Raw genomic sequence first — 26,094 nt, forward strand, 5'->3', positions numbered from 1 at the left:
GGGGGACTCCCACCCCAAACCAGGAGCCAGAACCGGGGGCTTCCCCCTCCCTGCCAGACCCCGGGCACCTCCAGATTGACGACATTTGAAAGCGAGCTTCCCACAAAAGTCACTCTCCAGGATTAATATTTATTTCTTATGAAATTTAAATTTTTCAGTGTAATTAAATTTTTATTCGTCGTGAGTTATAGATAAAAATATTTATAACTTTCCCTTTCGCGCCACTGAGAACAAGTCTTGGATGGAACCAATTACCCAGGCCTCCTCCTGGTGACTGCTCCGGGGTCGGGGGTGGGGGGGCAGGGAGGGGGTCAGAGGGGCCCGTGGGGGCAGGAGCTGGCCTCCATCCCCCCAGGCAGCTGTGTCAGCTCGGCCTCCTGCATCCAAGCAGCAGAAGTGGGGCGTCCAGTGGCTCAGCAGTTGAGCGTCTGCCTTCAGCCCAGGGCATGACCCTGGAGTCCCGGGATCGAGTTCCCCATCGGGCTCCCTGCAGGGAGCCTGCTTCTCCCTCTGCCTGTGTCTCTGCCTGTCTCTCTCTGTCTCTCATGAATAAATAAAATCTTAAAAAAAAATAAATAAAAGCAGAGAGCTCAGACCTACCCCACCCCCACCCCTATTTCCTGGCAAATAGCTCAGGGGCAGTTGGGCTCAGGGCCCGAGAGAGAGGCCAGAAGGAGGCTGGGAGAAGAGAGAAAAAGGAGGCCTGAGGAGGAGCACGAGAGGAGGGGGAGCCCACAGGTGAGGACCCGCACCCTCCCAGCCGGCGCCGAACTCGGTGGAGGAGCCTGTCCAGGCAGCCCGTGTTGCCAGGAGATTGTGGCTCTTGGCTCCGAGGCCTCCAGTCATTTTGTGCCCAGAATCGTCGTGAGTGTTCTCGCAAGTGAGGAGCAGCAGCCGGACGGAGGGCGCATCTCCAGCAGAGACGGGGAGCAGCGTGGGGGGAGCCGGTCCGCAGCCCGACGGCCAGATTCCAGGCCCGCTCCTCGGTGACCATGCGCGAGGTGCTCAGCCTCCCTGAGCAGCTTCCCCACCCGGATCGTTCCAGACGATGCGTGAAACCCCGACAGAGAAGAGGATCCCAGGGAAGAGAGGATCCCGGCCCCCAGCTCGGCTGCCGCTCAGGTGCCACACCGGGGTGAGGCCCTCACCTCCTGGCCGATGAGCCCCACGCCCGCCAGGCCCGCTCGGCTCCCCCCACACCGAAGCCTCCGCCCTGGCTCTGCCTTGGCCCACGCACCCATGAGGGGACGGTCGCAGGGCCTGGGATCGACGCCCTCGCCAAAGCAGCGGGTGCACACGTTGAACCTTTCGGGCCAGGCCTTTTGCAAGGACCCTGGCCGATGCCAACGCCGTGAGCCTCCTCTGTAGAGGCAGGTGGAGCCGCCCCAGAAGCTGGTGCTGCACCCGCAGGAGGTCCCGCTCCTGCCACCAGGGCTGCCCCAGCTGAGGAGTAGAAAGTGGAAGGAAAGGAAGAAGAATCAGAGGAGCCTGATGTGGACGTGGGCTTTGGTCTTTTTGACCACACCTCTTTCATAACCTGTTCGATAAAAAGCTAAATTCTTTAAAAAATAATAATAAATAAATAAATATATATATATGTATATATATATATATATACATATATATATATATTAGTAGAGGATCCTGAGCTGTCTATCCACAGACGGGGAGCTCACTACCTCACAAGGATAGTCAGCTCGTGTGGAAAATCCATCTTTTCACTAAAGCCGAATGCTCCACCCTTAAAAATGGAGCTGTCTGGACCCCCTGCGATTTCACAAGTGTTGGTCTGGAATACAATTCCCTCGGGCCCTGGAAGATCAGAGCCCACCCTCAAAACTACCCCACACCCGCCACACCGGCTACCAACACAGCCTCAGCCCTGCCCACAAAATCGCCGCCACGCTGGGAGGCCACCCGGGCTCCGCGGGGCCCTCAACGCCACAGCGTTACTGGTGGCCTGCTCTCAGCAGCCTCTCCCAGTAAGACACACCACCAGCAGGGCGACATTAACTGGGAAAGCCAACCAGGTCCTCGCCACCCCTCCCTGCCTCTCCTCCTGCGCGCCCCGGCCCCAAGGCCCAGAGGTCCAGGCCCGACCAGGGTCAGGACTCACTTCCCTAACCACCACCCCCTGCCCAGGCAGGGAGCAGGACCAGGGTCAGGACTCACTTCCCTAACCGCCCCCCACCCCCAGGCAGGGAGCAGGCTCCCTCTTCCTCCTCACCTCGCCCAGCGGCTGCTGCACTTTGCGCTCCCTAATTAGACCTGTCACCGGCCCTGAATCATTGTCAGGCCAGGCTGGGGAGGTCATTAAGCCAGAGATGGATAAGTGCTAAGCTGGCCCCGCTCTGGAGATTTACAAGGCTCAGGCTGGGGAGGATTTATAAGGTTTGTTAAATTTCTAATTGAGTTTAGAGTCTCAGTGACCAAACCACATGGATGAGAATTACAACAAGTGCACTTATTCCTCACACTGTGGGAAGACGGGGGCCTCCCTCTCTGTCCCCCTCTGCCTGGCTGCACGGGCCATGCGCCCCCGAAACACCGGCCCCAACCGAGCCACTTGGCCCAGCCTGCCCAGCTCCAGGCCCAACTGCAAAAAGCTGCAGGCCCGGCGTCTGCTTGCAGTTGGTTGATTGTCTGCATTTGTTGTTTGTTTGTTCTTTCTTTTTTTTTTTTTAAGATTTTATTTATTTATTTGAGAGAGAGAGAGCATGAACGGGGTGAGGGGAAGAGGGAGAGGGAGACTCCCCGCCAAGCAGGGAGCCCAACGCAGGCCTCAATCCTAGAACTCCAGGATCGTGACCTGAGCTGAAGGCTGACGCTCAACCAACTGAGCCACCCAGGTGCCCCTGTTTGTTCTTTTTTTTTTTTTTAATAGTTAATGGACTCACTGGTTCAAAATGCAAAGAGTAGAAAGGACACCCAGAGTAAGTCTCTCTCCTGCTCCATAACCCAGCCACAAAGTTCTCCAATCTGGAAAAAAAAAAAAAAAAAAAAAAGCCGTATTAGCAGATTCTAGGAAATCCTGCAAAATCCACACACACAAGCAAATATGCGCACACACACACACACACACACATGCATATCGGTTTGTAAGTGTGTATACTCTCTTTCCCCTTTGATAAACAGGCTTATGTACCTTGCTTTTTTTTTCCCCTCACTACTAGATCTTAGGAATCCACAACGCTGATTGGTCAGCACCAAACAGGCCTGGGTTTGAATCTCAGCTTTGCCTCACGATGCACTGAAGCTGGCTCATCATACCTGTACCCAGGAGCCCATCACAAGCACCTCTTCCCAAGGTCAAGGTCGGGGATGTCACGGGAGTCTGTGCACCACAAAACGTGGCAAATGCCTCAAATTCAGGCTCGTCTGTTTTGTTACTTGAGTTGTCTGAGCCTCCGTGTGCTCATGTCGCAAGTAGGCCTAAGATAGTGTCATGGTGTGTCTATGAGGGTTCGATGGAGGGCACGTGGCATGTTAGGGACGCTGTTGGCGTTGGCCCACTCTAGGCAACCCCACAAGGAGGTGGGGGGTGGAGGCAGTGCTGGATGAGTTCAGGGCAGGGTGACGTGGATGGCAGCTTTGTCCCAGAGATCCTGGAGAATAGAAGTCAACCCAGTCTCGGCGACCCAATTCACTCGGTACCAGCACCACCTCTGTGGTGTGCCCATCCCCGTGCCAGGTGTGATGGAGGCAGAAATGAACAGAGTTTCAGGCCTGCCCACAAGGGGCTCCAGTCTAGCAAGACGGGGGACAGACATCTCAGTAGAAAACGTCCTCGTGCTATAGATGTAGGTGGGACAGGCGAAGTCTGTGGAGAGAAAAACCTGATTCCCCTGACTCCCCAGGTGGGGATGAGCATCAAAACCTGGCTAGGAACCCAGGTCAGAAAAGGCTGGGCCTGGATGACTGAGGTCCAGAGCCAGCCCCAGAAAGCAGAGCTCATTTCTTCTCAGCTCGAAGAAAGTCACCTGCTCAAGGTCACACGGCACGCAAGTGACTGAGCCAGGATTCTCATTCAGGTCTTGTTGGCCCAAAGTTCTCCTGCTGCATTGTCTGCTCTCCACGCGGCACCAGGTCGTCCTATAGGTAGGTGCTCACAGCTCTGGGAGGGATCTCAGGGACACCCAGTGCTCACATACACTGAGGGGGTGCCCCCTGCGGCCTCCTGACAAGCCTGACAAGCCTATTTGAGAACAGGGAACTCACATGCTCACATAGGGCCATCATCATGGTCAGAAACCCCATCCATACACTTAGCCTGAGCTTGGAACAGCAACGGCATGAGGCACCTGAGCCGTCCCTGGCTCCCCTCTCCAGAACACCAGGGCTTGCACCCCAGCCCCAGGTTTCACTGCTCCCCATCTTTCTCCTTCCACATCTTGGCTTTGGTTTGTAAATCAGATACGCCATGGCTTCCTGTCTCAGAAGTATGCTGCTCATGGGGAAGAGGATGAAGTTTTCAATTTTTTTAAGATCTATTTATTATGGGGCACCTGGGTGGCTCAGGGGTTGAACATCTGCCTTCAGCTCAGGCCACCATCCTGGGGTCCTGGGATCGAGTCTCACATCGGGCTTCTCGCAGGGAGCCTTCCTCTGCCTCTGCCTGTGTCTCTGCCTCTCTGTATGTGTGTCTCTCATGAATAAATAAATAAAATTCTTTTTAAAAGGTTTATTTATTATTATTGTTTATTTGAGAGAGAGAGTGTGTGTGTGTGCACACATGTGCATGAGCAGAGGGAGGGGCAGAGGCAGAGGGATAGCGAGAATCCTAGAGCAGACTCCCGCCGAGTGCAGGGCTCCATCCCGGCACCCTGAGATCATGACCTGAGCTGAAATCGAGAGTCAGCCACTTGACCAACTGAGTCAGCCAGGTGCCCGGGGGATGAAGGAGTAAGAAGCACAGAGAGGAATGAGCACATGAGCCACAAAGCAGCCCAGAGCCAGGGACCTCCAGGGAAGGGTCAGTGTGACTCTGCACTCTTGTCTGGAGACCTGCGCAGTGACAGGCAACTCTCCATCCTCCTCACTCACACGTTCAATTACACCCATGGGTGCCTCCCACTGTGTGCCATGTGTGAGACGTGGCCCATCAGGGAACAAGGCAGGCAGCGTCCCTGCTCTAGTGGCAATTTCATTCTGACAGGGGAGATGGAGCATAAACCATAAACCAGGAAATTGGCTGATTTCAGATGGTGATAAGTGCTCTAGAAGAAATAAAACAAGCTGCTGAGATACAGGGGGCCAGGTGTGGTCAGGGAAGCTTTCTCTAAGGAGGTGACGTCTGGCCCGTCATCCAGATGACAGGAAGGAGCCAGCCATGGAAGGTCTGAAGGAAAGATATTCCAGGCAGAGGAAATAGCAGTGCAGAGGTTCAGAGGCTCTGTTGGCTAAAGGAGCTAACTCTCTGGAAAAGGAATGGCCCGAGGGGCCGGTGGACACACCCAAAACAGAAGGCGCAGTAGAACCAAGTATGTCACATGCTGACATGCGACTTCAAACCTATCTTCCTACTCTCCAGGTCTCAGTTTCCCCATCCATCTATGGGTCAGTAGCAAAAACATTCCCCCTTCTTGAGAAAGTGAAATGAGCCTGTGTACATGTGAGCCTCCCCACTCAGAAGGCAACTCCCCACTCCTCCCTCCTAGGGCCTCAGACTCTGTGGGACAATTCGCAGGCCAGGGGGTCTTCCATGACCTGAGGAGGGACAGTGAAGGGCTCAGCCCCAAAGGAAGTCAAAGAGCTGCAACAGGTTTGCCACGTTTCTAGCTTCTTTGAGGGACCCCACAGATAATAGGGTCACCCTCTGCTTGGTGATGTCAAAGGGTTCACTTGTACAAAGTCACAAGTTGATTTAGGGGCCCAGAACATACAAGAAGCCACTGAGCACCCTGCACAGTTCCCATCCTAGTGGGCCCACTTCTTCCCTTCCACAGGAAGACACAGGTGAATCACTTCATGGGGTCTGTCAATGGGTAGGGAGCCATGGGAAGGTGAGCAGTGAGGGCTGAGACCCCACACCTTGAGGCCAGCAGTCAGGGCTCCTCGAAACACCTTCCCATTCTGCATATGCATTTACACCACCTGCATGCAGAAGTCCTAACTGATAGGCAATCATAGCGACTTCTACCAGCCCGAAGAAGAGCTGGGGCACAGAGCCCAGGGTCTAGAATCTAAGCATCGTGTGCCCCCTGGTGGTGATCGTGATGATCCGAAGCCTGGAGCTATCAAGCCCTGGCTAGAGAATATCTGGCCCAACCCCCTCCAGTATGGTGGGGAACAGAACAGAACAGCCCAGGGCTCATCTGGCCCAGCGCACAGTAGGGAAGGATGAGCTGACATTCAGCCACTGCCCACTAGAAAAAGACATGCCTTATGGTGGGACGGGACTTGTCTACAGTCACACAGCAAGTAGATTGTACTTAATGTCCAAAAAGAGCACTCAATAATTCTTCATTCATTCATTCATTCATTCATTCATTCAAGTTGCTTCATTGAGCATCTACAGTATGTCAGGAACTGTCATAGGCATAGATAACCCAAGAGTGACCAAGACAAAGTCCCTGCCCTAGTGAAGCCTGCATTTTACTGAGGAAAAGGATCATAAGCACGTGAGCAAATAAATACACAGTGTTGGGTGAGGAGAAGCTTCACAAGGAAAAAGAAAGCATGGTAGGAAGAGAAGCAGCAGAGGTGCCCTCTTAGATCAGACAGCCAAGGGAGGGCCCTATGAGGAGGGGATATTTGAGCTGAGACCCAGTGAAGAGTAGACAGAGAAATGTCTAGGGGGAAAACACTCCAGGCAACGGCAAGAGAAAGTATTCCCTGAGGCAGGGGCATCCTTGGCATGTTCTGGCAACAGCATTTAATCTGCAACTCTGAATACAGCAAAATATCTTTCAAAACAAAGACAAAATAAAGACTATTTCAGACATTCACAAGCTCAAAGAATTCATCAACAACAGACCTTCACTATAATAAATGTTAAAGAAAGCTCTTCAGTTGGAAGAAAAATGATACCAGATAGATACAGGGACTCAAGGAATGAAAAACACCAGAAATGATAACCACACAGATAAATATATTAGTGTTATTATTATTTAAACTGTTTTTTAAATAATCAAGTACTTAAACAGAAACAACAATGTATATAGAGAGGTTTATAGCATATATAAGTAAAAAGTATGACAATAAGAAAATAATGGTTGGGAGACAGGAAATGGAAGTATCTTATTATAAAAGTCTTATACTATACCTGAAGTGGTACGATACCATTCATAGACTATTGTAAGTCACAGATACAAGCTATAAATCCTAAAATAATGACTAGGATAACAAAACTAAAAGTCATAGCTAATAAACCAACAACAGAGATAGATTGGAATCATAAAAAAAAAAATGCCCAATCCAAAAGAAGACCAAACAATATGAAAAAGGAAACAAAGAATGGCTGGGACAAACATGAAACAAGTAACGAGATGATAGACTTAAGCCCAAGCATATCAATAATCGCATTAAATGTAAATGATCCAAACACCCCAATTAAAAGACAGAGACTGTCAGGTAGGAGAAAGAAGCAAGAATCAACTATGTGTCTCAAAAAAGACGTATTAAATATAAAAACACATATAGGTTAAAAGGCTGTACAGAAGTTATGCCACGCCGCAGTGGTTTAGTGCAGCCATCAGCCTGGGGTGTGATCCTGGGGACCCCGGATCGAGTCCCACATCAGGGCTCCTTGCATGGAGCCTGCTTCTCCCTCTGCCTGTGTCTCTGCCTCTCTCTCTGTGTGTGTGTCTCTCATGAATAAATAAATAAAATCTTTAAAAAAAAAAAAAAAGAAGTTATGCCACGCTAACACTAAAGAAAAGAAAGCTGAAGTGGCTACAGTAATGTCAAAGTAGATACGCATTCAAAAACTATCACCAGGGACAAAGAAAATGATTTTATAGCGATAAAGAGATCAATTAATACAGAAGATATAATAATCGAAAATGGTGGGCATCTAAGAGCAGAGCTTCAAAATGGAGGACGCACAAACAGACCTGCAAGGATAAGTAGAAATATCCACAGCTATAGTTGAAGACGTCCACGCTCTTCTCTCAATTGTTGATAGAACAAGTAGACAGAAAATCACTTAGGATATAGATGTGAACAACACTCTAAAACAACTTGACCTAGTTGACATTTATAGAACGTTCTTCTCAACGACATCAGAATATACATGATTTTTAAGTACTCATGGAATATTTTAAAAGATAAAGCCATAAATCAAGTCTGAATAAATTTTAAAAGATTCAAGTCATGCAAAGAATGTTCTCTGATCATAATGGAACTACATTAGAAACGTATAACAGAAAGCTATGAGGACAATCACCAATACTTGGAAGCTAAAAACACACTTTTAATAACCTGTGGGTCAAAGAAGAAATCAAGGGAAATTACAAAGTATTTTGAATTGAATGAGAATGGAAACACAACACAAAGTAAAAACACAAAATTCAAGGTGCGCTACTATGACGATACTTAGGAGGGAATATATAGCATTAAATTAAACACTAATAGTAAAAAAAAAAAAAAAAAGGAAGGTCTCAAATGATTGACTTCAAATTCCGCCTTAAGAAACTGAAGGGGATCCCTGGGTGGCTCAGCGGTTTAGCACCTGCCTTTGGCCCAGGGCATGATCCTGGAGACCCGGGATCGAGTCCCACATCAGGCTCCCATGGAGCCTGCTTCTCCCTACTCCTGTGTCTCTGCCTCTCTCTCTCTCTCTCTCTCTCTCTCTCTCTCTCTCTATGTCTATCATAAATAAGTAAATGAATAAATCTTTAAAAAAATAAAAAGAAACTGAAGAAAGGGATGGGGTGGTAGGGGTCAAAAGATACAAACTTATAGCTATAAAATAAGTAAGTCCTGGAGATGTAACGTACAGTATGGTTAGAGTTAATAATACTGTATTGCATATTTGAAAGTTACTAAGAGTAAATCTTAAAAGTTCTCATCACAAGAAAAAATTTCTAACTATTTATAGTGAAAGATGTTAACTAGACTCATTGTGGTGACCATTTTGCAATACATACAGCTATCGAAGCATTATATTGTATATTTGAAACAAACGTAATGTTATACATGAATTCTGACTCAATTTGAAAAAGAAGAGGCAAAGAAAACTAGGATGGGAAAGGCAAATTGAGCCTGAAGTAAACAGAAGAAAGGAAATGATAAAAAAAAAAAAAAATTAGAGCAGAGGGATCCCTGGGTGGCACAGCGGTTTAGCCCCTGCCTTTGGCCCAGGGCGCAATCCTGGAGACCCGGAATCGAATCCCACGTCGGGCTCCCGGTGCATGGAGCCTGCTTCTCCCTCTGCCTGTGTCTCTGCCTCTCTCTCTCTCTCTGTGACTATCATAAATAAATAAAAAATAAATAAAAATAAAAATTTTTTTTAAATTAGAGCATAAATCAATGGAATCGAAAACAGAAAACTAAAAGAGAAAATCGCTGAAGCCAAAATGGTGATTCTTTGAAGAAAACAGTAAAATGGATAAACCTCTAGCTAGACCGGTAGGGAAAAAAGACAAAACAAACAAAACACAGATTACCAGTATCATGAATGAGAGAAATGACATCATTACAGATTCCACACATATTAAACGGAATAAGGAAATAATATGAACAGCTTTCTGCAAATGAATTTCACAACCTGGATCAAACGGACACATTCCTTGAGACCCAAACTACCCAATCCCACTCAAAAAGAAGCAGATAGCCTGAATAGCCCTGTATCTATTAAATATGTTGAATTTGTAGCTAAAAACCTTCCAAAAAAAAAAAAAAAGGGGGGATCCCTGGGTGGCGCAGCGGTTTGGTGCCTGCCTTTGGCCCAGGGCGCGATCCTGGAGACCCGGGATCGAGTCCCACGTCGGGCTCCCGGTGCATGGAGCCTGCTTCTCCCTCTGCCTGTGTCTCTGCCTCTCTCTCTCTCTCTCTGTGACTATCATAAATAAATAAAAATTAAAAAAAAAAAACTGCAGGACCAGATATTTCAGTGGAGAATTCTAACAAACGTTTAAGAACGCCATCCTGCCAATCCGGCAAAAACTCTTCCAGAAAATTAAAGAGGAAAGAATATTTTCCAACTCATTCTAAGAGGCCAGCATTATTCTGCTAACAAAGCCAGAGACATTATAAGAAAACTACAAACCAAGCTCCCTCACGAACGTGGAAATAAAATGCTAAACAAAACTGTTGCAGTTTGAATCTGACGATCTACCAAATGGCTTATGTATATAAAATGACCAAGGGAGGGTTATCCTGGGAATACAGAGTCAAACCCGTGTCATTTTGTCAGCTCAGCAGAAATCATTAATGCCTTGTGGCTGCTATAACAAATTACCAAAAAATAACAACAAAAACAAAAAAACAAAACAAAACAAAACAAAAAAAAAAAAACAAATTACCACGATCTTAGGGGCTTACTACAACACACGCTCACTCTCTTACGGTCTCGGAGGTCAGACGTCCAAAGGGGCTTCACTGAGGCTAAAATCAAGGTGACAGCAGGATTGCATTTCTCCTGGAGGCTCTGGGGGGAAAATGTGTCCCTGCCTTATTGGGCTTCTAGAAGCTTCCTGCATTTCTCAGGGTATGGCTTCCTCCTCCCTCATCCAGGTGGCCTAGCATGATGGGAGAGAAGGAGTCCCGGAGGTGGAGGGCCGTGGCTGTCCAGGTGTTCTTTTTTAGATGGAATCGCCTTTTGTTTCTTTGTTTAATGAGTATCCGTAAGGATGAACTGTCACTCGGTCCAGCCCCCTGCACCCAGAAAAGCACATACCCCAACCCCCCCAAAAGAGAAGAGTCGGATGTTCCTCTTCCTCATGGTGGGAGGTTGGGGAGAGCAGGAACTGCTAAAGGAAACAAGGCTCCGAAGAAGGGCCCCGAGGGCAGCGGCTCAGTGCAGTGTTTCTTTCAAGGAGAAGAGAGAGTGATCCACTGAGGCCCGAGAGGTGACCAGAGGTGACCGCTGAATCCACAATGGGGGCTCACTGGTGGGAGGCAAGGCTGACAGGTGGGTTGGAGAGAGAATGTGGGGAAGGAGGTGGTGATGGGGAGGACAGATGACACCTTCCCGATACTCTGCTGTGAAGTAGGACACACACACACACACACACACACACACACGGAGCATCTTGGGGGGGGATTTTTTTTTTTTTTTACAAAGCTCCCATTTGGAGGGCCTGAGTAGAGCCCTGGGGCTTGGCCACATTTAATCCAAGAAACTTTGAGGATTTGTAAGAATGTTAAATGTGTGGGACCCCCTGGTAACTGCTTAGGGGCCACTGTCCCCTACCTCACCCCACCCGCAGCTTCAGCTCGCTTCCCACTAGGGTAGAACAGTAAGGTCCTAGTTTATAGGATTCCAGGGGCAATGGGACCCCCAAGGGGACAGCTGGTGCAGAGAAAAGAACTCAGGCTTCAGAGCCAAGAGGCGTGGGCTCCGGCGCCTGCTCTATTCTCACGGCAGGACCCTGGGCAAGTCCCTCCTGCCTCCACTTTCTCGCCTATACAATGGGGAGAATGAGCCCATCATCCCCATATCTTCCTCTAGCCTGCTGCCATCCTATGTCCCGGTCTGGCCCCAGGGGTTGCCAGCTCTCCCCACCTCTGCCCTGATGGGACAGTGTCCCACCAAGCCCCTGCTGCACCCAGCTTGGGAGCAGAGTGGAACCCAGCAGAGGAGCAGGCTCCCGGTCCCCCTCAGTGTGGACGAGAGGCTGAGTGAGGACTCGGGAGGCTGGCCCTGTCTCCTCCCAGGCCTGCGACTTGGGCAGGCCACTCTACCTTTCTGCGTCTCCTTTTTGGAATCCATAAAGCCGGGCTACGAATGCTGTCCCCTCACAGAGTGAGGGTATAGATCCAAACCGTGAGTAAATTCCAAGTGCTTACAGCAGTGCCTGGCACTGCTGCCATGTAAATATTTGCTACCCTTTTTTTTTAAGATTTTATTTTATTTATTTGAGACAGAGAGGGAGAGAACATGAGTGGGGGGGGGCAGAGAGAGAGGGAGAAGTAGGCTCCCCCTGGAGCAGGGAGCCCAATGTAGGCTCGATCCCAGGACCCTGAGGTCATGACCTGAGCAGAAGGCAGACGCTTCACTGACTGAGCCACCCCGGCGCTCCAAGTCCTTGCCATTCTTATTATGACTCCTCTTTATCCAGCACACAGTCCAGCACACAGTAGGTCCAGGCCATGCTTGTTGACTCGATAGATAGACGGACGGATGAATTAATCAACCAAGCTCTAAGGTTCCTTAGTTTACTGATAACTGGTAACAATAGCTATGGATTTCGAGGACCCAGCAGGTGCGAGATGCTTCATAACACCTGCTCTCTCTGCATCCTCCCAAAACCCTCAGAAGCGGGTACCGTCACACCTGTTTCACAGATAAGGAAAGCATGGCTCTTCGAGGTTAACATCTCCAACCAAGAGCACACTCATTTTCTTCCTCCCCTTTAATTTTTCTTCATACCCGTGGTACAAAATCACTGAGGAAAAAATTTAAATAGAGCCAAAATAAAAACAATAAAGATAAAACCACCTGGGATTCCACACCCAGAAATTTCCATTAAGTTTTTGCTGACTATCTCATAGACTTTCTTCATGCATACATATATATGTATATATATATTTTTTTAACAAAGATGCTTACATTATGCATACGCTGCACTATGATAGACTGTGGCTCTCTTTCTATGCCAGTAAATCTGTGCCACGGGCAGCAGCTAGCATTCTATTGTAGAGCCGGATCACAATTTATTTAACCAATTTGCTGTTGTGGGATATTTAGTCTGGTCCAATTCTTACCATTTAATGTGATGAATATCCTCCTTATCCTTACAACTTTCTGAACTTGTCCAATTATTTCCGTAGGATAAATTCCTAGAAGTGAAATTTCTGAGTCAAAGACAATACATTTATTTAGGGCTTTTCATCTACACATAACACCGAATTGTCTCCCAGAAACGCCATACTGAGTCGCACCCCCACGGGCAGGGAATGAGGGATGAGCCACGAGCAACGAAGACACGTAAAATCGGGCCAAAACGGTGCATTAGTCAGGAGAGGTTAAGCCGAGCTGCATAACAAATTAACCCCAAATCACAGTGGCATAAAACAACAAAGATTTATTTCGGGTCACGTTGCAGCCTCCACCTGGGTCAGTAGAACAAAGGTCTCTGCCTCGCACAGTGGACTCCAGGGGCCCAGGCTGACGAACAGAGACCCCGCCTGTAACTACCCCATGTGGAACACAGGACCTCTGGGGTTGGCCCAGAGAATTGGAAGAGTGAGCACTAAGGTTCTTTTTTTTTTTTTAAGATTTTATTTACTTATTAGAGAGAGAGAGTGAAAGAGAGCATGACTGAGCATGAGTGAACAGAGGGAGAGGGAGAGGGAGAAGCAGCATCCCCACTGAGCAGAGAGCCTCATGTGGGGTTTGGTCCCAGGACCCTGGAATCATGACCTGAGCCGAAGGCAGATGCTTAAACAATTGAGTCACCCAGGCACCCCGAGCACTCAGGTTCTTAAATGCCTCGGCTCGGAAGTGACACATGCCACCTCCACTCACAGCTTTGGCTAGAAGTGTCCCACAGCCTTGTCTAACCACATGGGAGCTGGAAAGTATGGTCCTCCATGCATCCGACCCTGACGGGCATCAACACTAACCAAGTCTGCTGCGAGTAGGAAGGGGTAAAAGTCACGGAAGGTTTCCTCCAGCAAGAGAAATCCGAATGGAACCCTGTAACTTCCACTGGGGTGTGGCTTTTCTGGAGGAAGAATTGTGTCTCAGGATAAGAAAGACAAAGGGGTGGGCCGGGCAAGCGAAGTGAGTGGTGGACCGGTGACGGGTCCCCTCTTACCTGCCGGCCAGCACACCCCCAGTGCTTGGGCTCCTCACCCAGAGCCACATGGACCCCAGGAAGCCCGGGGACCAAGTCTCTTCCTCCTGCAAAGTCTACAGGAGGCAGGGGGGCAGTGTCCGTGAAAAATTCTGCCCTTGGTCACCTGTTCTGCCAGCCCCTGACCTGTCAGGAGAGCAGCAGGAGGTCAGCCCACCCCCACCCCCAGGTCAGGGGCAAACAGGAAATCAGGAGACAAACAGGAGTGGGACTCTGGAGCGAGACCAGCTAAGCCACTTAGCATTTCTGTCACCTTGAGCAAGTTACTTCTCATCTCTGTGCCTCTATTTCCCTCTTTCTACCTGGGGATAAGTAAGAGTAGCTATTTCCAAGGGCTCTTATGAAGCTTAAGTCGGTCAATGTTTATTCTTTCACTTGACAACCGTGCGACAGACACCCTTAGAGACCCTGGGATGTGGAAGTGAATAAAACAAAGCCCCTTCCCTCAAGGAGCTTATATTATCTTACGGGCACAAGCAACAAATAAATAAACCAGCAACAAATGACAATAATAATTTTCAGGGGGTAATAAGTGCTTTGAAGGAAAACTAAGCAGGTTAAGGGGGAGAGGCAGTGATGGGAAAAGTGCTGTTGTAGCCAGATTTGGTACCTCTGTACGGTGACATTTGAGCAGAAATCTAAGTGAAAGAGTCATGTAGTTAAGGATGGGGGGACAAAAGGTCAGATGGGAGGAAAAGTAAGTGCAAAGGCCCTGGTGAAGCCTGCATTTCACTGAGGAAAAGGATCATAAGCTCATGAACAAATAAATATGCAGAGTGTCAGATGAGGAGAAGCTTCACAAGGAAAAGGAAGAGAAGCAGCAGAGGTGCCGTCTCAGATCAGACAGCCAAGGGAGGGCCCCACGAGGCGGGGATAGTTGAGCCGAGACCCGGTGAAGAGCACAGAGAAATGTCTAGGGCAAAGCACCCCAGGCAACGGCAAGAGAAAGTATTCCCTGAGGCAGGGGCTTCCTTGGCATGTTCCAGCCACGGCTTTTAATCTGCGACTCTAAATGCAGCAAAAATATCTTTCAAAGACAAAAGGTGAAAAGGCCCGTATGGTTGGGGTAAGGGGACAGGAAGCAGGCCTGGCTCAAGATCTACTCACCGCACGGAGCTTCCTGTAAGCCACACAGCCCGAGTCACCTTCAGGCTCTTCACCTCTGCGGCCTCTATGCTCCCCCTGCCCCAGGCACGTCACTTAGTGCCCCACGGCCCACTGTCTGTCAGGAGCCTTCAGTCTGCGAGGAGAGGGACCCGGCTCCCGTCACCCCCAGACAGCCAGCCTGCAGCAGAGGGAAGGTTCAGAGGCATCTTTAGGGTATATTTGCGGGAAGAAGAGGAGAGGAGGGAGCACAGGCCGGGCCCAGCCTTCGGGAAGAGGAACTGACATTTATTGAGCGTCCCCGCTAACCTGCCAGGCACTGTGCAAACCACCAGCCCTGCGGGGTGCAGGTGCAGTTATTCTCCTGGTTACACAGAGGAGGGAACAGAGAGGTTCATCTGTCTGAAATCACCCGGCTAGAGAGAGACAGAGAAAGGATTCAAGCTCGGGAAATGCAGTGGGAGTCTGGGCTTCTGGCGTTGCTCCAGAATGCCTCCTGAAAGGCAGACCTCTCCCTGCCCCTCGGGCGGCAGGTCGGCTCACTGGGGAGCCGCCTCGGGCTTGAGCTGGTCACCCCGGGGGATGCACCAGGAAGGGACTCAGCTGGTGGGTGAGGAGCATGCACGGGGAGGAGGGGACAAAGGGCTGTGGCACCCACCAGGCCCAGGGAGGCCACCGTGCTGGGGGCTGGGGGGTCCCTTCTCTATATTCAGCAGCAGAAAAGCTTGGCTTGCAGCTGTCTCATCACCACCTGTAGGCAGGAGGGCAGGTCAGAACACATATGGGCAGGGGGATGGGAGATGGGAGAGGGAGATGGGAGAGGGAAGAGGGGAGCTGGGAGATGGGAGAGGGAGACAGCAGAGGGGAGATGGGAGACGAAAGAGGGAGAGGGGAGACAGGCGATGGGAGATAAGAGAAGGGGAAGGGAGAAGCCACGGGCCAGGGGCTCACAGTCTCAGCTCCAGCAGCATCCCCAAGCCCCTTGTGCACCTGCCACCTTGCACAGACCCCGACCTGCACAGACTCTTACACAGGGTACACTGGGGCCTTGGGAGAGGAGCCCTGGGGTGTGATAGGGACCCAGAGACGTGGCTGATGGCCCTGGAGGCCCCCAACCAGGACGGACCAAATCCAAACAAGATACGGTCAAGGCTGTGGACCAGACCCAGTGGGGAAACTGCTGCAGATGAGGGTTCTGCTCTGGAAGCTTCTGAGATGGGGAGCTGGCCAGTGAAACAGCCACTTCCGCCATCTGGCTGGGAGTACAGAAGGGGCCCTCCCAACATCTAGATACCAGGACTCAGCAAAAAATCCCCAAGTGAAGCGAGCCAGCTGTCACCTCCCAGCTCAGGGCCAGGCCTAGGACTTTGGAGTTGACAGGAGAGGAGCAGAAAATAAAATCAGCAGCAATGGATGCTCCCCCAGAGTCCCCTGGGAGCCCCAGAAGAGAGGGAGGTTAACTCTGCAAAGCCGGGGCTGACTCTGGGGCAGATCCCAAAGAGCTGGCCTGTGAGGACTCAGAGACGTGATTATATCTTCTCCCAGGACCCCCCCACCCCCACCCCTTTGCTATTTCAAAACATCCCAGACATCAGGAAAGGCTCCGGGTCTCCAGGCACATGGATTGCAGAGCCCTTCCCCCACAGAACCGCACGCTCTCCCATGGGAACAGGTGGTGGGGAAGTCATCTTCAGGGACCGTCTAATAAAGCGACCCATGCTTAGGTCAGTGCATGTGGCCCTGGCGTGGAGATACGCGGAAGGCATCCTGACCCCATCTCCAGGGGAGAGAGAAAAGATGCCGCAAACAACAGTGCAGGCTGGCAGTGGCCTCATCTCTGTTGGCTGCAGCTGCCGGGTCCCAAGTGGGACCTCCAGTACAGGCCCGGCAGACATCCCAGCGCAAGGGGCTGCACAGTGGCCTCCAGAGATACGTCTGCCTGGGCCCTCAGATCACGCCCTCACTTGAAATCAGGGTCTTTGCAGATCTGCAAACAAGGGCCTTAACTACCTTAATTATGGTGATGAGATCATCCTGGACGAGCTGGACCCTAAGCCCAAGACAAGGACCCTTAGAAGAAACAGAAAAGGGAAAAGAGAGACACAGAGACAGCACATAGAGATGGGGTGGGGTCTGGGCGTCCGTGAGCCCCAGCCAAGGAGCCCGGGGCCGGGGGACGAGTGAGGGGCACAGAACAGGTTATACCTCAGACCCTCCAGAAGGATCCAACCCGGCCAACACCTTGGGACTTTTGGCCTCCAGAACTCATGAGAGACTAAATCTCTGTTGTCTGAGCTACGTGTAACAACAGACCTAAGAAATGAATACATTGGGACACCTGGGTGGCTCAGTGGTTGAGCGTCTGCCTTTGGTTCAGGTCATGACCCTGGGGTCCTGGGATCGAGTCCCACATCAGGGTCCCTGCATGCAGCCTGCTCCTCCCTCTGCCTGGGTCTCTGCCTCTCTCTCTCTCTGTGTCTCTCATGAATAAATAAATAAAATCTTTAAAAAATTAAAATTAAAAAAAATAATAATAATAAAAAGAAACGAATACATTCGGCGACCATTTCCGTTTTGCTACGTAACAGACTAGAAACACAATGGTTTCAAACAGCCACGATCCCTTATTTCCGTAATGGAAATACGGAAATAAAAAATAAAATAAAAATCCATTATTTCCGCGGGCTGGGGATGCAGACAGGAGTCAGGGGCTGGTTGTCCCGGTGTGGGTTCCGCAGGGGGGGTCACACGCTGGTCGCCCTCAGCGGACACGTGTCACCTGGGGCCGCGCGGGCGCTGGGCTTCCCCACAGCAGGGCGTCCTCAGGGCATGAGGCCTCCCCTGGGCGCCCGCTCCAAGACGGCGTGTGGAGCAACAGAACAGCTGTGGATCTCTTTAGATGTGGCCTCGGAAGTGACCCGGCGTCACTTTTGCTGTCGGGGGGCCGCCTACACTCAAAGGGAAAGAAAACACGCTCCAACTCCCAGAGGAAGGGGTGGCCAGGAATGTGCGGTGGGGCCCCTTCAGCACCCCCAGACACCGAGACCCTTGATGGGGCCACACTCTGAGCCTGCAGTGTTTGCTCGAAACCTGTCAGGGCTCCCGCCAGAAGTAGGTGCCCGTTCAAGGGGCCCCAGGAGAGGGTTTAATGATGGGGGTGTCTGCGGGGCCTCCAGAGGCCTCGTGAGGCCACCCCCACCTGGGAGCCAGGGGGGGTCGACAGCTGCCCCCTCCCTAGAGGTTCTGGCTCCCAGGTAGAGAGGAGGGTGGGGTGGCCGGGAGGGGAGGCGGGGGTAAGGAGTGCAGAGCATACCTGTGCCAACCCTCCTCTGCGCCCGGCACTTCCAGAACCTTGTGCCTCTTCCAGAGTTTTCCTGGACTGGAGACTGAGGCAGGGCAGGGGCTGGGCCGGGCCAGGCCGGGGGGGCTGGGGGGTTCCACCCAGGTATGAGGGGCTGGCAAAGCTGAGAGTGGGGAGAGGGGGGATGCTCCTGACCCTGACACCCAGAGGTGGCCAGGCCCCCTCCAGCCATGGGCCCCCACCCCTCCTCTCCGACGGGCCACTCATGACAGGTCACCCCCCCACCCAACTCCACGTCTGGCTCCCTCCCTCCCCTGGCGAGACCCCCCACCACCACCTTAATGAAGTTCCCCAGCTGACACCTCCTAATTCCCCAGTGATTAACTTCCAGTGGATTAGAACCAGGACAGCTATTTAATTAACACGCATGTCTGAGATTACTCAGGACTCATTAAGACTCCGTGATTGACTTGTCAACGTACAGGAATTCAATTACTTGCCTGGCACTGAACTCCTGGCCCGGGTGTGGGGGGCGGCGGGGGGCGGGGGCCCAGCCTGAGAACTCCGGTCTGAGGGAGGAAACAGGCCTGTCCCGGAAAAGTTCAAGCATGAGGGAGGAGACACACCTCGACCTCAGAGGAGCCCCGAGCTGAGCAGGTCACAACCCTCGTCCCCAGAGACCCCCAGACTGCGGGGGGAGATACAGCATCTGTCTTTGGGCGTCTCCACGTGCAAGAGGAGAAACAGATTTCGTACTCCCAAGGAGCTTTCTAGGGGAGAAGAGCTAACTCGTATCCCCAGGGGGCCCTGGCCTGGGGAAACACAGCTTCTCTCCTTGGGTACCCCCCTTCTAAGGGGGACAGTCAGGGGGGGCCTCGGTGGAAGGACACACCCATCATTGGAGGCCCCAGTTGAAGGAGGCGACACAGCCAAGGCCATGGGAAGTCCCGTCTGAGGACACGCGGTCCCTCCCCAGGAGAGCCCCTGGTCTTGGAAGGGAGACACGGCACAAGGCCAGCATCCCCGCTGGAAAGCCAGACTCCAGAAGGACTGAGCAGCCATGTGGTGCAGGAGGGGGTGTCTGGAATGGTGTCCTCTCTGAGGGGACCAGGGAGTGGGCCTCAGCGTGGGTGGGGAAGGGATGGGCAGTGTAGGGGAGCAGACAGACAGGGTGGGTCCCAGACTCCCTTCCCCAGGCCTGGCTGTCCCATCCACCCACCGGAAGCCTCAAGGGAAGGACCGAGGTTATTCCCCTCTACAGCCCCAGCCCACCCAGTGGCTACCTGACCCGCGTCGTGGAGAAGGACCAAGGGAACAGGAGTCAAGGTCCCCGCAGAACTCTGCAGCACATTTTTCAGCTGAGAGATAACAACAGAGTTAACACCGGCACCAGGTAGGGCAAGAGGGCTGCGGTGGAAGCCAGGGGATGGGCAGGCTCAGGTGAGTCACTGCCCCTCTCTGAGCCCCTTTCCTAACCTTGAAATAGGGCCGGGAAGAGCACCCCCCTTCTAAGGTTCTTTGGGGGGGAATAAATGACATCGGGTGTGTGATGTAACCAGGCCTGGCAGGTGGAAAGGGCTCACCGCGTTCGCAGTCTTCCATCACAGTCATTTAACCTTCTGGAAAAAAAAAAGAGGAGTCACCAGGAGCCAACAATGGTTCACGTGAATAACAGCGTTTTTGCAACGAGGAGTCAAAGGGCACTAACGACGCTTTAGAATCACAGTCGGTGCTCTCCTGAGAGCCACCTCGGTTTCTGCAAAATGTGAGCTGGGGTGTTGACTGAGGCCCTGCTGAGCGTCAATTAAGTGGCGCAGAGGCCGTGTCACTAGAGAGGGTCACCGCGAACACATCCGCAAATGACAAGATGCCAGAAAACGGGGAGGGCCCATGAAAGAATGAGAAGTGACCCCGAGCGTCCAAAACAGCGCATTCAGGCCTAGAAGACAAAGGGCACCAGGAGGAGGTGAAAGAGCTGCTCTTCGAAAACCAACAAGAAGACCGTTGCACCTACATATGCTGTTTAGCAACCAAAGCAGTGAATAAAAATGGGGTGGGGAGGAAAACCCGCATGTGTGTCCTCGAGTGGCTTAAAACTATCCCGTAAAATCCCGTAAAACAGCCTTTATAATATCTTACAAGATCTTAAAATAACCTCATATATCTTAATAAATCTCTGGAAATATCCATAAGAAACTAATAACTTTTTTTAGTCCGTGGAGCGAACTAAAGGCTGTAAGACAGGGGTGTGGGAGGGAAATTTTCCCGTGAATAATACCCTTTTAGGATTTTTAATTTTGAACCTTGTGAACGTATTGCCTATTCAAAAATTAAATTAAAGAATGTTAACACTGGTTATCTCCAGTTGCTGGGGGTGACAGGTGGTTCTACTTCCTTTGTATTTTCTGACTTTTCTTAATAACCACATGTTACGTTTTTAAGTCAAGAAAAACAATAGCTTCTTTAAAAGTCCGCCTCACTTGCATAGGCTGAGGGCCTGGCTGGGCCGCAACTCATGTGACGAGGGAGGTCCTAGAAGCTTGTGGTTCCAAGGAAGCCATTTAGAAATGGGACCAGAAAAAAAAAATTTTTTTAATTAAAAAAATAAAAATAAAAGAAATGGGACCAGGGTTCCTGCGTGGCCAGAGAGGGCGGGAGGAGGAAGCATGGACAGAGGCATGCTGCCACTCAGGGAGACCGCCAGAAAGAACTTTCTATCAAGGTTGCCCTGAAAGGAAATGAGCTCCCCGTCCCGGGAGGTGTGAAAAACACAAAACAACAACCTGGTAAGCTTGTCAGGGGGTTACGGAGAGAATTCCTGCTCAGCAAAGGACTTGGAGAGCCCAGGAGCTCTGGGGTCCAAGGTTGGATCTGGGGGGGTAGAGTTTTCTAAGCCCAAGGGTGCTAAGCAGGAAGCCCTGTGCCCTCAGTCCCTGGCTGCCCGGGCCGACCACCATCATAGGTGTGGTCCCACCTGTAAGGCAACAAATGTAAAAACTGCTAATGACACCTAATCATAAATGATCATAAAAACCGGTTTATCGACCACGGATGGGGTTCCAGGCACCACGCTCCACGCTTCCATGGATTAACCGATTTAATTTTTACAACAGCGACCAGGTAGGTAGGGTCATCATGCCCACTTTACAGATGCGGACACGAGAGCGGGGCCAGGGCAAGGTGTTCTGGACAGAGACTTTTTCTCTCCCAGTGTTATGAGCTGAATTGTGTCCCGTCCCCCAGATTATATATTGAAGTCCAGCCCCCCCCCCAAATCTTCAGCAGGTGGCTCTGTTTGGAGATGAGGTCTTTATGGATTTATTTTTGAGTAGGCTTGATGCCCAGCATGGAAGGGGACCCACAGGGTCTCTAAAGAGGTCAAGGAAGACGGGCACCTGGGTGGCTCAGCAGTTGGGTGTCTGCCTTTGGCTCAGGTCTTGATCCCATTGTCCCAGGATCGAGCCCCACATCAAGCTCCCTGCATGGAGCCTGCTTCTCCCTCTGCCTATGTCTCTGCCTCTCTCTCTGTCTCTCCTTAATAAATAAAATCTTTAAAAAAGGGGGTCAAGGAAGGTAAAATGAGGTCTTTAGGGTGGGCCCCGACCCAGTATGGCCCTAGTATTCTCATGGGAACAGATTAGGACACAGACACACAGGGAGGAAGACCAACCAGGAAGGTACAGGGAGAGCACGGCCACCAACAACCCAGACAAGAAAAGCCTCAGAAGACACCAGCCCTGGGCAGCCCGGGTGGCTCAGCGGTTTGGTGCCGCCTTCAGCCCAGGGTGTGATCCTGGAGACCAGGGATCAAGTCCCACGTCGGGCTCCCTGCATGGAGCCTGCTTCTCCCTCTGCCTGTGTCTCTGTGTGTGTGTCTCTCTCTCTGTCGCTCATGAATAAATAAAGTAAAAAATATATATAAAAAAGTTAAAAAAAAAAAGAAGACACCAGCCCTGTTCACACCTCTGTCTCAGACTTGCGGCTTCCAGACCGTGAGCGAAGAAATGCCTGTCGTTGAAGCGCCCAGGCTGTGCTGCTGTGTTACGACACCCTTAGCAAATTAACACACCGGTGGGCTACGTGTGGCTGTGCAGGGAAGAGCGTGTCCTCCAGCCTCTGTCACTAGTAGTAGCAGGAGTACTGCTGGGCAGACGTGCAGGAGTGTGGGATGCAGCAGGGCGATGCCAGGCTGGTGGGCTGGGGCGCATGCACCTGTGCAGACTATGCAGGTGAGCTCGCACTGACTTGGTTGTACATGCGTGAGCGTAGGTGTGAAGCCACAGTGTGGCCATGTGGGCAGCTGGGGGGTGGGGGGTTGTGTGTACACAGACGCGTGTTCATTCAGCCGGGCCTGGAAACGCGCTCAAGGGAAGGCGCTGTGCTGGGTGCACACGGTCCCCTAGGAAGGCGTCTTGGTTGGTGACACACTTCTGAGCCACTCTTGGGTCTAATGCCAACCCCGGCGGGTAGCAGGACCAGGCGTTTACCCCCACGCATAGTAAGCACTGGTTCAACACTTAGGATGATTATCATTATCATTTTTATTACAATTTTGCAGATGAGGAGGGGCCCCTCGGTGGCCCCGGCGGTTAAGTGTCTGCTTTTGACTCAGGTCATGATCCCAGGGTCCTGGGATCGAGTCCCACATCGAGCTCCCTGCTGATCCCTCTCCCTCTGCTCTTTCTCAAATAAAAATCTGTTTTAAAAAAAAAATTGGGGGGGTGACACCTGTACTTCAAAGAGTACTTCAATCAGTTAAGCGTCTGCGTTCGGCTCACATCATGATCCCGGGGTCCTGGGATGGAGCCCCCACGTCAGGCTCTCTGCTCAGGGCCTGCTTCTCCATCTCCCTCTGCCTGCTGTTTTGCCTACCTGTGCGTGCGCTCACGCTCTCTCTATGTCAAATAACTAAATAAAATCTTTAAATTTTTTTCTTTTTAATTTTACTGACGAGGAAACAGGAAAAACAGCCCTGCTCTATACCACATGTAACACGTACACGGTAGAAAGAGAAACAACTCACGGAGCTGAATTCCCCTGCTACGCTTTCTCTCCCTACATTCCACCTTTCACACAAACTGACGTGCGCAGGTGTCCATCACCCACACACGTACTCAGTGTCCGTGACATATACAGTCAGGGGCGTCCAGCACACACACACACACACACACACAGGCAAGCAGACACCTAATGGTAACATGATAACAGCCCCTATTTTGCCTGGCAATGGACTTAGCACCTCACATGCATGACCTCACTTCATACTGACACCCACCCTGTAAAGCAGGTGCCGTTCTTCTCTTACAGAAAAGGAAACTGAGGCACAGAGTCACTAAGTGACCTCTGCTCGGTCACTGCTGTTGAGCAGAAGAGCCAAACCCGAGCTTTTGACCCACCTGCCCTGTGACTCCCAGCACGCACCTCCCTTCCGTCTTTCTTTCGCTCCGCGCAGGTATATAATCATCCTTCGTGCCACGGTCTAATATTAAAATGAAATTAGCAGCGACCCAGGCGTGGGTAGACGCTTTGAAACTTGGCTCCCTCCCCCATTCTCTTCCCAGGGAAAGCCAGAGGGGTTTTACACGATCACACATCTCTGAATAATGGCTTTTCCCTTTGTTCTTTTTCTTCCTGATGGAACTGGCCAGAACGCGCACCTGGGTGAGCCGCGGTCCGACGGCAGCCGCCTGTAAACAAGTGTTCGGGTGCGAAAGGTGCAAATGTCCTTTCCCGTCCTGTCTGGTCTGCGGTCTAGAACCCCAGAATTTTCAAGTTCGGCAGAGGGCACCAGGGGACTCAACTGGTGGCCTATTTGGAAGATTAAAGGTGGGGCAAAGAGCCTCCAGGACGAAGAGCAAAAGTCACAGCCGCAAATCTCTCCTCCTCCCAAGGTCCAGGTGTCATATGGAGATGGAGACGAAATTGGTAGAAGGAGATTCAGAAGTTATTGTCCCCTTAGGGCTTTCATATAAAGGCTAAGAGGAAATTTTTCTCTCAGATTCAAGACTCCAAGACCTCACTGACCCTCATCCCATGGAACACACTACCTGTCGATAAAACTTCCAGAACAGGGGCACCCCGAGGGCTCAGCGGTGGAGCGTCTGCCTTCAGCTCAGGTCCTGGATTGCGTCATACATCGGGCTCCATACGGGGAGCCTGCTTCTCCCTCTGCCTGTGTCTCTCGTGAATAAATGAAAATCTTAAAAAAAAAATTAAAAAAAAAAATTAAAAAAAAACTTCCAGAACATTCCGCCAGCCAAGCAAACTTGGGTCTTAATTTTTGTCCTGCTGTGCACGGTGCTAGAAGCCACAGCTCTGGAAGGACGGATCCTGATATTAAAACACGGGTGTGGGAGCAATACTTACGGAGCCGCTAGTGCGTGCCAGGAGCTGAGGATGCCGCTGGAAGAAGCCAGGGTCCAGGCCCTCATGAGGTGCGTGGTGGTGTCAGCTCTGAACAGGGGCCGTCCCAGTGCCCAGGGACAGGCTATGGCCTGCTCAGGAGCGGGGAACAGCTCTGACCTAGGCCACTGCCCTCCTGGACCTGCTGTGGGAGAGGCAGGGCAGACGGCAAGTCCTTCCGCACAGTCCTGACACGTGGCCTAGAATTCCCCAGGCACAGATGCAGGAAGTTCCCAGAAAGGGACCCCAGGGATGTCCTGACCCAAGACCGAGAGGGCCCAGACTGGGGGCAAGGAGCAGCCTCCCTACCATGCACCTGCCCTGCCCCACCCCACTCCACCCTACCCAACCCCCCCTTTTTTAAGATTTTATTTATTTATTCACAAGAGACACACAGAGAGAGGCAGAGACACAGGCAGAGGGAGAAGCAGGCTCCCTGCAGGGAGCCCGACGTGGGACTCGATCCCGGGACTCCGGGGTCACACCCTGAGCTGGAGGCAGGCACTAAACCATTGGGCCACCCCCAGCGCCCCCCACCCTCCCTCTTCTTTTGCCACCACTTCTCCCTCCCTCCTTCCCGTTCCTTCTCTCCCGGGCACGTGCACCCTCTGCCTCTCCGGGCACAGGGCCACCCCCACAAAGAGGTGAAGCCGAGAAAGCCACGTGTCCCCCTGGAAGCCCTCAGGCCCAGAGGTGACCACGACGCTCGCTGCCGAGCACGAGACCACGACCCCCAGGGGGCCACCCCCCATGCTCCCCAGCGAGGCGCCTGCAGCAGCACCACAGTTTCTGGAAGCTGCGACTCCCTGAGGGACGAGGGACAGGGCGTGAGGGCCACGGCCCTGCGGCTGCAGCTGCAAGTCCACACAGGTTCAAACCCGGTCTCCGCACAGGGCCCACACGGACTCCCCGGTGCTCTGCCGGCAAGTGCGTCTCGGGGTCACGGGGCGCGGGCTAGATGCGCAACCTCGGTCGGGGCGCCGAGCCCCTGGGGGGTCCGCCCGATGCCCACCCCGCTGCCCGTGTCGCCAGGTCAGGGAGCCGCCTGCATCCAGGCCTCCGCCTCCACCAACAGGCCGCGGGGCGGGATCCGGTCCCCCGAGGGGTGGCCACGGGCGGGGGCCCCCACCCCCCGCTGTCACTCCACTGGCTCCCCAGGACGCTTTACAACTTCACCTCTTCCGCGTCACTGGCTTGACGGAGCGTCCAAAGCAATTCCAGGACCACACTTCATTGTCACCTTTGTTTGCAAGGCGCATCTGTCAGCCCCGGAGGTCGGGCCCGGCAGCTCCTCACTCTTACCTACGCACGGAGGCGCGTTCG

The 26,094-nt window shown here is 51.9% G+C and overlaps 1 long non-coding RNA gene across 1 annotated transcript; it reads right to left on the reverse strand.

Annotated features, from left to right (window-relative positions):
- Positions 1 to 346: 346 nt before the first annotated feature.
- LOC119869326 lies at positions 347 to 25,060 on the reverse strand. Its single transcript, XR_005369898.1, has 4 exons — positions 24,736 to 25,060; positions 24,417 to 24,568; positions 2,898 to 2,979; positions 347 to 1,443 (listed from the first exon to the last, which is right to left on the reverse strand). It is a non-coding gene; the product is annotated as an uncharacterized LOC119869326 (long non-coding RNA).
- Between the last annotated feature and the right edge of the window lie 1,034 nt (positions 25,061 to 26,094).

Source organism: Canis lupus, chromosome 15 (genome assembly GCF_011100685.1).
Source record: "Canis lupus familiaris isolate Mischka breed German Shepherd chromosome 15, alternate assembly UU_Cfam_GSD_1.0, whole genome shotgun sequence".
Classification (NCBI taxonomy): domain Eukaryota; kingdom Metazoa; phylum Chordata; class Mammalia; order Carnivora; family Canidae; genus Canis; species Canis lupus.